The sequence below is a fragment of the Salvelinus sp. IW2-2015 genome, unplaced genomic scaffold (assembly GCF_002910315.2).
Source record: "Salvelinus sp. IW2-2015 unplaced genomic scaffold, ASM291031v2 Un_scaffold2702, whole genome shotgun sequence".
Classification (NCBI taxonomy): Eukaryota; Metazoa; Chordata; class Actinopteri; order Salmoniformes; family Salmonidae; genus Salvelinus; species Salvelinus sp. IW2-2015.
Genome location: NW_019944008.1, coordinates 14688 through 27518, shown reverse-complemented (window position 1 = coordinate 27518; position 12831 = coordinate 14688). Strand labels below are relative to the sequence as shown.

General features: G+C 43.7%; 1 long non-coding RNA gene across 1 annotated transcript in view; it reads right to left on the bottom strand.

Moving 5' to 3' along the window:
- Positions 1–3838, bottom strand: part of LOC112074594 (uncharacterized) — an 11072-nt gene extending 7234 nt beyond the window's left edge. The window contains exon 1 of the long non-coding RNA XR_011477040.1: positions 3528–3838. This is a non-coding gene — a long non-coding RNA (uncharacterized lncRNA). The remainder of the gene's footprint in view (positions 1–3527) is intronic.
- Between the last annotated feature and the right edge of the window lie 8993 nt (positions 3839–12831).

Sequence of the window (12831 nt, the reverse complement as noted above, 5' to 3'; positions counted from 1 at the left end):
AGTACACATCACCAGGCTCTGCTAATCAACCACAGAGTACACATCACCAGGCTCTGCTAATCAACCACAGAGTACACATCACCAGGCTCTGCTAAACAACCACAGAGCACACATCACCAGGCTCTGCTAATCAACCACAGAGCACACATCAGTCTATGACAGGGATCGTCAGCTGGTGGCCTGCAGACCAATTATTATTAATAATAATTTAATATCGATTTACTGTTGAGAGTTAGACTAATAGAAAATCACAAGGTGCATTTTCAACATGTGGTTGTGCATCGGCAGACGCTCAATTAGCCCACGTCAGCTATATTGTTTTATAATGGTAATTTAGTCTAGCGGCCAGCTATCTAAACTTGTAGTAATCATGGTCCAATTACCAACCAGGGTGGGAACCAATGATCATCAGTTATCATGTTAAAAACTGCAAACAGTTGCCTCCCCCCCATGGCAACATGTATAGCATTGCAGCAATCTTACTTTAAAAAGGGTAACATTTGCCTCCACCCCATGGCAACATGGATGTGGGTACGCAGACCCACGAGCCACTGCGACCCCTCATAATGAATTCAGGTTTTTTTTGTGGCCCCCACCCCCATCAAAGTAGCCCATCACTGGTCTATGACAATGTTTTCCCTAGCATTGTCATGGGGAGCTCATTTCCTGCAATTATACACATTTTGCAAATGGGGCTGAGTGAATCAAAAATAAACAAAATCAATGGAGGTCGTGACATTTGGGGAATTTTAGATTCACCCTGTCTAGTTATTATTTTGGTGATAGTAAAATATGATAATTCATTAATAATAAATACACGATAATAATAAATACATGTATTTTGCTCCATTATCTTTTCTACATACTTTATGTCTGGTTTCAGTCGTTTAACTTACCGTAAGTTGTTTAAGTTTACACTGCAAAAGTTTACCACCCCGAAAAGTAGATTCACAGTACCAGTCAAAAGTTTGGACACACCTACTCATTCATAGGTTTCTCTTTATGTTTTACATTGTAGAATAATAGTGAAGACATCAAAACTATGAAATCACACATATGGAATCATGTAGTAACCAAAAACATTATTATATTTGAGATTCTTCAATGTAGCCACCCTTTGCCTTGACAGTTATGCACACTCTTGGCATTCTCTCAACCAGCTTTATAAGGTAGTCACCTGGAAAGCATTTCAATTAGCAGGTGTTCCTTGTTAAAAGTTAATTTGTGGAATTTCTTTCCTTCTTAATGCGTTTGAGCCAATCAGTTGTGTTGTGACAAGGTAGGGTTGGTAGACGATAGCCCTATTTGGTAAAATACCAAGTCCATATTATGGCAAAAACAGCTCAAATAAGCAAAAAGAAATGACAGTCCATCATTACTTTAGGACATGAAGGTCAGTCAATATGGAAAATTTCAAGAACTTTGAACGTTTTTTCAAATGCAGTTGCAAAAACCATCAAGCGCTACGATGAAACTGAGGACCGCCACAGGAATGGAAGACCTAGTTACCTCTGCTGCAGAAGATACGTTCATTAGAGTTACCAGCCTCAGGAACCAGCGATTAACTGCACCTCAGAAATTGCAGCCCAAATAAATGCTACAAATTTCAAGTAACAGACACTTCAACATCAACTGTTCAGAGGAGACTGTGTGAATCAGGCCTTCATGGTGGAATTTCTGCAAAGAAACCACTACTAAAGGACACCAGAGACTTGCTTGGGCCAAGAAACACTAGCAATGGACATTAGACCGGTGGAAATCTGCCCTTTGGTCTGATGAGTCCAAATTGTTTTTCAACAGGACAATGACACAACACACCTCCAGGCTGTGTAAGGGCTATTTGACCAAGAAGGAGAGTGATGAAGTGCTGCATCAGATGACCTGGCCTCCACAATCACCCGACCTCAACCCAATTGAGATGGTTTGGGATGAGTTGGACCGCAGAGTAAAGGAAAAGCAGCCAACAAGTGCTCAGCATATGTGTGAACTCCTTTAAGAGTTGGAAAGCATTCCAGGTGAAGCTGGTTGAGAAAATGCCAAGAGTGTGCAAAGCTGTCATCAAGGCAAAGGGTGGCTATTTGAAGAATCTCAAATATATTTTGATTTTTTAACACTTTTTTGGTTACTACATGATTCCATATGTGTCATTTCATAGTTTTGATGTCTTCACTATTATTCTACAATGTAGAAAATAGTCAAAATAAAGAAAAACCCTTCAATAAGTAGCTGCGTCCAAACTTTTGACTGGTACTGTTTACAGTGCCTTCGGAAAGTATTCAGACCCCTTAACCTTTTACACATTTTGGTAGGTTACAGCCTTTACTCAGTACTTTGTTGAAGCACCTTTGGCTGCGATTACAGCCTTGAGGCTTCTTGGGTATGATGCTACAAGCTTGGCACACCTGTATTTGGGGAGTTTCTCCCATTCTTCTCTGCAGATCCTCTCAAGCTCTGTCAGGTTGGATGGGGGAGCGTTGCTGCACAGCTATTTTCAGGTCTCTCCAGAGATGTTCGATCGGGTTCAAGTCCGGGCTCTGGCTGGGCCACTCAAGGACATTCAGACACTTGTCCCGAAGCCACTCCTGCGTTGTCTTGGCTGTGTGCTTAGGGTCATTGTCCTGTTGGAAGGTGAACCTTCGCCCCAGTCTGAGGTCCTGAGCAGGTTTTCATTAAGGATCTCTCTGTACCTTGCTCTTTTCCTCTTTCCCTTGATCCTGACTAGTCTCCCAGTCCCTGCCGCTGAAAAACATACCCACAGCATGATGCTGCCACCACCATGCTTCCCCACAGGGATGGTGCCAGATTTCCTCAAGATGTGATGCTTGGCTTTCAGGCCAAAGAGTTAAATCTTGGTTTCATCAGACCAGAAAATCTTGTTTCTCATGGTCTGAGAGTCTTTAGGTGCCTTTTGGCAAACTCCAAGCGGGCTGTCATGTGCCTTTAACTGAGTAGTGGCTTCCGTCTGGGCACTCAACAATAAAGGCCTGATTGGTTGAGTGCTACAGAGCTGGTTGTCCTTCTGGAAGGTTCTCCCATCTACACAGAGGAACTCTAGAGCTCTGTCAGAGTGACCATCGGGTTCTTGGTCACCTCCCTGACCAAGGCCCTTCTCCCACAATTGCTCAGTTTGGCCAGGTAGGCCAGCTCTAGGAAGAGTCTTGGTGGTTCCAAACTTCGTCCATTTCAGAATGATGGAGGCCACAGTGTTCTTGGGGACCTTCAATGCTGCAGAAATTGTTTGGTACACTTCCCCAGATCTGTGCCTCGACACAATCCTGTCTCTACGGACAATTCCTTCGACCTCATTGGCTTGGTTTTTGCTCTGACATGCACTGTCAACTGTGGGACCTTACACAGGTGAGTGCCTTTCCAAATCATGTCCAATCAATTGAATTTACCACAGGTGGACTCTAATCAAGTTGTAGAAACATCTCATCCTGCTTCCTAAATTACCCCTCAGGACTATTCTGTCTCTCATAAACTCCTGTCCTTTTCCATGAAGAGTGATGTGGTGTAAGGGTCCTTACCTTTATAAACGCTGCCCTGTCCCTCCATCTCCTTACCTTTATAAACGCTGCCCTGTCCCTTCATCTCCTTACCTTTATAAACGCTGCCCTGTCCCTCCATCTCCTTACCTGTATAAACGCTGCCCTGTCCCTCCACCTCCTTACCTTTATAAACGCTGCCCTGTCCCTCCATCTCCTTACCTTTATAAACGCTGCCCTGTCCCTACATCTCCTTACCTTTATAAACGCTGCCCTGTCCCTCCATCTCCTTACCTTTATAAACGCTGCCCTGTCCCTCCATGTCCTTACGTTTATAAACGCTGCCCTGTCCCTCCACCCCTTACCTTATTAAACCGCTGCCCTGTCCCTCCATCTCTTCACCTTTTATAAACCGCTGCCCTGTCCCTCCACTCCTTTCACTTTTACCTTATCTATACACACACCCACACCACCAACACACCGCAAACACTTTTTTTTTTTTTTATTTTTTTTTATTTCTTTTTTTTTTCGTTTTTTCTTTTTTTATAGTTTGTTTTATTTTTTTGTTTTTCTTTTTCTTTTTTTTTATTTTTTTTTATTTTTTTTTTTTTTTTTTCCTGTTTTTTTCTTTTTTTTTTTTTTTTCTTTGCTTTTTCCTTTTTTCTCCCCCTTTCCCCTTTATTTTTTTCTTTTTTTTTTTTTTCCTTTACCCCTTTTTTTTTTTTTTTTTTTTTTTTTTCTTTTTTTTTTTTTCTTTTCTTTTTTTTCCTTCTCTCTCTTTCTTTATTGTTTCATCATGTTTTTCTATCCTCTCTTTTCTTTTTTTTTTCTATCTTCTCTTTTTCTTATTTTTCTTTCCTTTTTTTATACTTTTTTTCTCTTTTTTTTTTTTTTTTTTCTTTTTTTTTTTCCTTATTTGTCTCTTTTTTTTTTTTTTTTTTTCCCCCCCCTTTCCCCTTTTTTTTTTTTTTTTTTTATCCTTTTTTTTCTTTTTTTATTTTTTTTTATCTTTTTTGTTTATCTTTCTCCTCCCTTTTTTCCTTTTTTTTTTTTTTTTTTTTTATTTTTTTTTTTTTTTTTTTCTTTCTTTTTTTTTTATTCCGTTTTTTTTGTCTTTTTTTTTTTCCTGTTTTCCCTTTTCCCTTTTTATTTTATTTCCCTTTCCTTTTCTTTTTCCTTTTTTTTTTTTTTATTTTTTCTCCCTTTGTTTTTTTTTTTATTAAACGCTGCCCTGCTCCCTACCTTAAATCCTCCCTTTACCTTTATAAACGCTGCCCTGTCCCTCCATCTCCTTACCTTTATAAACGCTGCCCCTGTCCCTCCATCTCCTTACCTTTATAAACGCTGCCCTGCCCTCCATCCTCCTTACCTTTATAAACGCTGCCCTGTCCCTCCATCTCCTTACCTTTATAAAACGCTGCCTGTCCCTCCATCTCCCTTACTTTATAAACGCTGCCCTCAGGGTCTGTGCTGCCGAACAGGTTCACTCTCTCCAACTGTAAACACATTTCACTGCATTAAAAACACTTCTAACAGATATCTTCTCATTAACATAGCACACAAACAAGGAAACACAGAGCTAGATAATTGAACCACATGAAAACACTTCAAACCGCATAGCTAGTAGCTAATAGATGGAACTTCCTCTCATTAGCTAACACAGGAGGAACCCCCTACAGTCCCATTGATTCCCATTGAAGAAACACTACATCCCGTCTTTACCGAATCCTCTTTACCTCGTGAAGACGGGGTACATCACAGTGTAGAGTGTCATGGAAACCATCGAGGTCATCTCTGCTTCATTTCTTCATCTCTTCCATTGTCATCCTGGTCCAGAGGCCCACGTGTGTGTACGTGTGTGTGTACGTGTGTGTGTGTATGTGTGTGTGTATGTGTGTTTCTGTGTTGGTGGGGGAAGGCTGCTACAGGGGCAGGGATCGCTTCTGAGAAGGCTGGGTGGTCAGGACCTGAGGAGCGAAGAAAGGGTCCACGGGATAGTATGGAGGAGGTAAAGGACAGAAAACACAATCCAATGTTACAAAACCTACTTTATGAGGAGAGGAGAGTAGTATGGGAGGAGGTAAAGGACAGAAAACACAATCCAATGTTACAAAACCTACTTTATGAGGAGAGGAGAGGATAGTATGGGAGGAGGTAAAGGACAGAAAACACAATCCAATGTACAAAACCTACTTTATGAGGAGAGGGAGAGGATAGTATGGGAGGAGGTAAAGGACAGAAAAACACAATCCAATGTTACAAAAACCTACTTTAGAGGAGAGGAGAGGATAGTATGGGAGGAGGTAAAGTACAGAAAACACAATCCAATGTTACATATTCTACTTTTTGACTATAATACAATGTTACATAGCCTACTTTTGACTATAATTTAGGTACCTTTCTGCTTCTGGTTGAGGTCAAAATGTAGGCCATGTTTTCTCGTGTGCAGTAATGTCTGTCAACAAACAAACATCTAGCCTTGGAGGGGCGATGACATTGTATAACCAGGTAAACATTTCATTGGGCCTTGGAGGGCGATGACATTGTATAACCAGGTAAATTTAATCTGGGCCTTGGAGGGCGATGACATTGTATAAGCAGGTAAACATTTCATCTGGGCCTTGGAGGACGATGACATTGTATAAGCAGGTAAACATTTCATCTGGGCCTTGGAGGACGATGACATTGTATAAGCAGGTAAAAATTTAATCTGGGCCTTGGAGGACGATGACATTGTATAACCAGGTAAACATGTCATCTGGGCCTTGGAGGACGATGACATTGTATAACCAGGTAAACATTTAATCTGGCCTTGGAGGCGATGACATTGTATAAGCGGTAAACATTTCATCTGGGCCTTGGAGGACGATGACATTTGATAAGCAGGTAAAACATTTCATCTGGCCTTGGAGGACGATGCATTGTATAACCAGGTAACATTATCTGGGCCTTGGAGACGATGACATTGTATAACCAGGTAAACATTTCTTCTGGCCTTGGAGGACAATGGCATTGTATAAGCAGGTAAACATTTCATCTGGGCCTTGGAGGACGATGACATTGTATAACAGGTAAACATTTCATCGGGCCTTGGAGGCGTGATGACATTGTATAACCAGGTAAACATGTCATCTGGGCCTGGAGGGCGATGACATTGTATAACCAGGTAAACTTTTCATCTTGGGGCCTTGGAGGACGATGACATTGTATAACCAGGTAAACATGTCATCTGGGCCTTGGAGGACGATGACATTGTATAACCAGGTAAACATGTCATCTGGGCCTCCAGAGTGGCAGTGCGAGAGGCGTCACTGCAGATCCAGGTTTGAGCCCGAGCTGTGTCTCAGCCGGATGTTGTAATATCACTTTCCTGAGCATGTCTGTCAACCTGGGGAAATAAATCCATAGTGCCTTTGCGTGGTAGGACACGTATCATCAGGTCTCATCACGTATCATCAGGTATCATCAGGTATCATCACGTATCATCACGTATCATCACGTATCATCAGGTATCTTCAGGTATCATCACGTATCATCACGTATCATCACGTATCATCAGGTATCATCAGGTATCATCAGGTATCATCAGGTATCATCACGTATCATCACGTATCATCAGGTATCATCAGGTATCATCAGGTATCATCAGGTATCATCACGTATCATCAGGTATCATCAGGTATCATCAGGTCTTGCTTGACCGATACCCAGCCTAATGTTTGGAATAAGCCTCAAAACTCATCACATTTAGATGTGGAGAAAAGTTCAAAGGTTTGCAGTGGTAGGATTTATCAGGCCATCAATGGTGGAGAAGAGCACTCTCTAATTATTCAGAGTATTAGTGATCAAGTTAGAGAAATGAGCCCGTCTGGTATTTCTAATTGCCTTGTTAGATATGCCAAGTTGCTCTCTCAGAATACCATAATGGACCTGCAACAGAATTTCTACACTTCGACTCTGCCTTTCTGCAATTTCTCTTTCATTGATTAGTTTCCTCACTCATCCAAGGGCCTCTCGGGTTTGGATGGGGCCTTTTCAACTTTACTGCAGCTGTTGCATAAATGGTCTCCCTTAATTTGCCATTAAAAGTTAACTAAATCATCACAAGAGGAAGGCAGAATAGGTGGAATAAAATCCTAAGGCAACTTCAGAGGTAAGATAGTGTTTCTTAATAATGCGTTCAGTATTACCCTGTGTTATGGCAACAAGGAAGTAAAACATCCACAGTGGTGATCAGATAAAGTAACATCAACAATAGAGGATACATCAATAGAAAGCCCCTTGGTAATAACCAGGTCCAGAGTGTGGCCACGGTTATGGGTGGGCCCAGTAGAAAGCCCCTTGGTAATAACCAGGTCCAGAGTACGTCCACGGTTATGGGTGGGCCCAGTAGAAAGCCACTTGGTAATAACCAGGTCCAGAGTATGGCTGTGGTATGGGTGGACCCAGTAGAAAGCCCCTTGGTAATAACCAGGTCCAGAGTATGGCTGTGGTTATGGGTGGGCCCAGTAACATGTTGGATAAAGTCCATAGAGGCTCAAAAGATTCAGAAAATCAATGGTCCGTCTCTTTGTCAACATGAATATTAAAATCACCCAACACAATGATTCTATCACAGTTCTCAAGGACAATAGACAATAGTTCAGAGAAATCAGTAAAGGAAGTGGGGCAGTGTTTTGGTGCTATACAGGGTTATAGCCAGTACTCGTGGGCGGTGGCTGACATTTAAACAGTACAGCATGTATGATCAAAAGACCCTTAGCCGCCAAATTAAATGTCCTTACAGCTGAGAGTATTGGTAAAAATAGAGGCTGTCCTCCACCCTTATTCCAGTATGAAAACCTGTTATTCGGGGGGGGGGGGGGCTTCAATAATAGCGACACCGAAACAGCCATGCTTCAGTGAGAAACATGCAATCAACTCTGCACTCAGTAATGAAGTCATTCACGAGAAGGGTTTTACTAGTGATTTCTAACATGTAAAGTGCGTGTGGGCCACTCTGCCTCATGGGGCATCTAACTAGAAGTAACCATATCAACAAACTTATTAACATTACAACCACGTCTTCTGACCGTCTCCAACCTATCAGAATGGCACGTTTTCTGACCATCTCCAACCTATCAGAATGGCACGTTTCTGACCGTCTCCAACCTATCAGAATGGCACGTCTTCTGACCGTCTCCAACCTATCAGAATGGCACGTCTTCGACCGTCTCCAACCTATCAGAATGGCACGTCTTCTGACCGTCTCCAACCTATCAGAATGGCACGTCTTCTGACCGTCTCCAACCTATCAGAATGGCACGTCTTCTGACCGTCTCCAACCTATCAGAATGGCACGTTTTCTGACCGTCTCCAACCTATCAGAATGGCACGTTTCTGACCGTCTCCAACCTATCAGAATGGCACGTCTTCTGACCGTCTCCAACCTATCAGAATGGCACGTCTTCTGACCGTCTCCAACCTATCAGAATGGCACGTCTTCTGACCGTCTCCAACCTATCAGAATGGCACGTCTTCTGACCGTCTCCAACCTATCAGAATGGCACGTCTTCTGACCGTCTCCAACCTATCAGAATGGCACGTCTTCTGACCGTCTCCAACCTATCAGAATGGCACGTCTTCTGACCGTCTCCAACCTATCAGAATGGCACGTCTTCTGACCGTCTCCAACCTATCAGAATGGCACGTCTTCTGACCGTCTCCAACCTATCAGAATGGCACGTCTTCTGACCGTCTCCAACCTATCAGAATGGACGTCTTCTGACCGTCTCCAACCTATCAGAATGCACGTCTTCTGACCGTCTCCAACCTATCAGAATGGCAAGTCTTCTGACCGTCTCCAACCTATCAGAATGGCACGTCTTTCTGACCGTCTCCAACCTATCAGAATGGCACGTTTTCTGACCGTCTCCAACCTATCAGAATGGCACGTCTTCTGACCGTCTCCAACCTATCAGAATGGCACGTTTCTGACCGTCTCCAACCTATCAGAATGGCACGTTTTCTGACCGTTCTCAACCTATCAGAATGGCACGTTTTCTGACCGTCTCCAACCTATCAGAATGGCACGTTTTTCTGACCGTCTCCAACCTATCAGAATGGCACGTTTTCTGACCGTCTCCAACCTATCAGAATGGCACGTCTTCTGACCGTCTCCAACCTATCAGAATGGCACGTCTTCTGACCGTCTCCAACCTATCAGAATGGCACGTCTTCTGACCGTCTCCAACCTATCAGAATGGCACGTCTTCTGACCGTCTCCAACCTATCAGAATGGCACGTCTTCTGACCGTCTCCAACCTATCAGAATGGCACGTCTTCTGACCGTCTCCAACCTATCAGAATGGCACGTCTTCTGACCGTCTCCAACTATCAGAATGGCACGTCTTCTGACCGTCTCCAACTATCAGAATGGCACGTCTTCGACCGTCTCCAACCTATCAGAATGGCACGTCTTCTGACCGTCTCCAACCTATCAGAATGGCACGTCTTCTGACCGTCTCCAACCTATCAGAATTGGCACGTCTTCTGACCGTCTCCAACCTATCAGAATGGCACGTCTTCTGACCGTCTCCAACCTATCAGAATGGCACGTCTTTCTGACCGTCTCCAACCTATCAGAATGGCACGTCTTTCTGACCGTCTCCAACCTATCAGAATGGCACGTCTTCTGACCGTCTCCAACCTATCAGAATGGCACGTTTCTGACCGTCTCCAACCTATCAGAATGGCACGTCTTCTGACCGTCTCCAACCTATCAGAATGGCACGTTCTTCTGACCGTCTCCAACCTATCAGAATGGCACGTCTTCTGACCGTCTCCAACCTATCAGAATGGCACGTTTTCTGACCGTCTCCAACCTATTCAGAATGGCACGTCTTCTGACCGTCTTCCAACCTATCAGAATGGCACGTTTTCTGACCGTCTCCAACCTATCAGAATGGCACGTCTTCTGACCGTCTCCAACCTATCAGAATGGCACGTCTTCTGACCGTCTCCAACCTATTCAGAATGGCACGTTTTTGACCGTCTCCAACCTATCAGAATGGCACGTCTTCTGACCGTCTCCAACCTATCAGAATGGCACGTCTTCTGACCGTCTCCAACTATCAGAATGGCACGTCTTTCTGACCGTCTCCAACCTATCAGAAATGGCACGTCTTCTGACCGTCTCCAACCTATCAGAATGGCACGTCTTCTGACCGTTCTCCAACCTATCAGAATGGCACGTCTTCTGACCGTCTCCAACCTATCAGAATGGCACGTCTTCTGACCGTCTCCAACCTATCAGAATGGCAGGAGATGACAGTTTGGATGAACTCACTAGAAGGCGGAGTTAAAGGAAGATAAATTAGGTTACTCACAATAACTATAATAGTAGTAGTTATGCTTTCCAAGTCCTCTGTCTGTCAGTCTGACAAGGAGGACTGCAGCACAACCAGACCCTGTCTGTCAGTCTGACAAGGAGGACTGCAGCACAACCAGACCCTGTCTGTCAGTCTGACAGGGAGCACCAGACCCTGTCTGTCAGTCTCTAAAACATGTTTTATTCCAGCAGCTACCAGATGAGGAGCAGCAGGAGAAATCCTGCTCAAAACAGGCTCTGTATGCTCTGCACGTGTGATAGTTGTGTTGGATAAATAAGATACATAATGACTAACGAAAATACACACAGGCCAATTTAATTCCCCTAAATTATGAAAATTAACCTATAAACCGAAAAGCATGGAGATAAAATGTATTTCCATCAAAGAATAAAAGCATTATTTTGCCATGGGATTTTTCCTCTGGGTCATTTCGGCCGGCAACAGTTTCATTTATGGCATTTCTTATTTTTTGGGCCAAAAGACCGTATTTGCCGGCTAACGGAAATCCTGTTACACCTGTGCTTCCAAACAGGTTCTCTCTTCCCCTACTCTGACTGAAACATTTAGCAGCATTATCTCCTGCATGACATCACCCTGGGCCGCTCCCTAGTGGCGCAGCGGTCTAAGGCACTGCATCTCAGTGCAAGAAGTATCACTACAGTCCCTGGTTTGAATCCAGGCTGTATCACATCCTGCCGTGATTGGGAGTCCCATAGGTGCTCTACAATTGGCCCAGTGTCGTCCGGGTTTGGCCGGGGTAGGCCGTCATTGTAAATAAGAATTTGTTCGTCACTGACTTGCCTAGTTAAAAAAAAAGTTCAATTTAAAAAAACGAATAATAATTATAATTACCAGACAGCACTTCACTGTGTGTAAGTTCTATTTCTGGCTAGGCAGGCAGTGTCTTCAGAGGGCGTTGATAAAACCATAGCCAGAGGCTGCTCTAAGCACTGCTCCCAGGTCAGCTTCATCCCCATGTATTCCTTTCAGACCAGGATGAAGGCAGGGGAAACTGATCCTGGAGCAGAACACAGGGGCAACTTTTCGCTAGAGCACTGCTGAGACTCCTTAGGCCATGTCCCAATAATCTCACCACAAGCTTGACACATTTCCTTCAAGGTCTCTGATTTGAAAGGACTTGATAGCAGCCTAAAGGCACCATACTGAGAGCAGACACATTCCACCCAGCAGTGAAGAGCGGGGGACAAGTGAAGAGCAGGGGACAAGTGAAGAGCGGGGGACAAGTGAAGAGCGGGGGACAAGTGAAGAGCGGGGGACAATAGCAGAGGAAAGGAACAATTATTGGACATGTTCTTTCTTATCTGATGCTATGCTGCTTCTCTCCGTTGCCTATCATCTGGCCAACTTTACTGTCTGCAACAGACAACATCTAACTGATTAGATGGGCTACTGGACCTGCAGAGCATGACATCATCACTTTCAATGATCTCAGTTGTCTGACTGTTATGATACAATGACCAAGCTATACATCCACCGAGACGTTATTTCAGGCAGTCGTGCATTATCACATTGTAAAATGAACAGGTTTAATTTACAGGCCGTTAAACCTCATTTAAATGCCCACAAGAGTCATTTGTCACATAAAGCAAGGCTCGTGGACGGCTGACTGGTCCGACAAGCCAGCTGCTATGGAGAAATGTACAGCAATTACAACAACAACAGATGTCTTCTTGCCATAATTCCCATCCACCAGTACCACCTCGTGTACTGTAGCTACCCCATACAGCTACCTCCTCCTTGATTAGTGTCTTGACTTGAGTAACGTTACACTCTGCCACAAATTAGCTAATTACATTTCCAACTACTCATGACATTTCATTATAATGAGGTCACCGTTTGATGACAACTCCAGTGTAATCATTAGTCCACGAGAGTTTCTAAAGGACAAATTCAGGTAACATAAGGTCCATGCTCGTCTCGTTCGCTTCCGTTTAAGAAACGTTTTGCAACAGAAT